Below are 1401 nucleotides of genomic sequence, written 5' to 3' on the forward strand. Positions count from 1 at the left end.
CTATATATATATATATATATATATATATAATTTTTTATAATATATAATAAAAATTAAATGTATTTATTTTTTTTGCAGCAGTGCCAAAGAACCTTTTTTTTCTTAGTATAAAATGTTGTTGTTGTTGTTGTTTTAATCTAAAGATCCTTTTTGGACTATGAAGAACCTTTTGTGCAATGGAAAGGCTCCTTAAGTGTTAAAGGTTTTTCTCTTCATTGAACCATCAATGCCAATAAGGAAACTTTGTTTTTAACAGTGTAGAAATAAACATACATGTACATCAGAAATCCACTAAAGTGCCTCAAGTCCCGAGATACTGCAGAACATTTTCACTTCAAAAACAGATATTTAGTTCAACCATATCAATGGGTGTTTCGCTGCTGACTTGACTGATTTGGTAGTTTGTTGATTAATGAGTTGCTGGATTGAACACGGTTGGTAGTTGATTATGACATGGTTTAATTGGTAGGTTTAGTACTTTGATATGGTTGGTATTTGGCTGATGTTTACCTGCGGTTGGTGAGGTCCCTGAGCAGAAGAAGAGGTTGAAGTTGCACAGGAAAGGGTTGATGTTTCCCTAGTGCAGGTCATGGCGCAGTACCGGAGCTTTGTATTGCTAATCACCCGTGTCACGCTGTTACTCACCCCACTACAAACGTCTGCACACAAAAGATGCTTGTGCTGCCGGTCCTTAACCATTCAGATCAGATCCAAGGCACACACCCACCAGCAGACACTGTGACGCAAATTATGTACAAACGCATTTACACATGAACGTACACCAACTCACATACACAACCTTGTACATAGCTTTGCTTACACACATTCATTGTATATGTACAAATATGAAAGTTTAAACACACACACTGTACATTGATACAGTCTCTGTATGCACAAATTTGTATACAACAAAACTGTTTTTAGATAAATTAATTACATTAAAGCACTGAAGTCAAACAGCAGCTTCAAAAGAAATGATCATATTCGTCCAAATGGTTCCTTATTATCCATGAAAAAAATAGCATTTAGCCTATTAATTGCTCTTTCCTTTTGAGGCGGTAAATGGCACATATACGAATGTAGAAAAAATGAAAAATGAAAATAATAACCAGACTTTAAGACTTTACTTGTCAAAAAATTCTAATTGCCTCAATGTCTATCTTTACTCAATTTTCTCCTTTATTTGCTGTTGCCTCATCCTGAATAATAGATTGTCCAGTCAAACTTGTCCTTCTTTATTTTTCAATAACCAGTAGTTATTAAATCTGTTAAAAGTGAATTTCGTCAGTGTTATATCTATCAGCTAACACATATACATTTTTTAAAGAATTTTGGACCAATTCTGTATTAATATCAAGCTTTTAACATTCATATTTAATCAAAATAAAAGGCATTTCATTC

At 33.5% G+C, this 1401-nt stretch overlaps 1 protein-coding gene across 2 annotated transcripts in view; it reads right to left on the minus strand.

Moving 5' to 3' along the window:
* Positions 1–747, minus strand: part of LOC107680359 (gap junction beta-1 protein-like) — a 3340-nt gene extending 2593 nt beyond the window's left edge. The window contains exon 1 of one of the 2 annotated variants that reach the window (XM_016476219.1): positions 511–747. The gene's annotated coding sequence lies outside the window, so the exon portion shown is untranslated. The remainder of the gene's footprint in view (positions 1–510) is intronic. The other variant, XM_016476220.1, reaches the window with a different exon arrangement.
* Between the last annotated feature and the right edge of the window lie 654 nt (positions 748–1401).

The sequence above is a fragment of the Sinocyclocheilus anshuiensis genome, unplaced genomic scaffold, assembly GCF_001515605.1.
Source record: "Sinocyclocheilus anshuiensis isolate Anshui unplaced genomic scaffold, SAMN03320099.WGS_v1.1 scaffold1262, whole genome shotgun sequence".
Classification (NCBI taxonomy): domain Eukaryota; kingdom Metazoa; phylum Chordata; class Actinopteri; order Cypriniformes; family Cyprinidae; genus Sinocyclocheilus; species Sinocyclocheilus anshuiensis.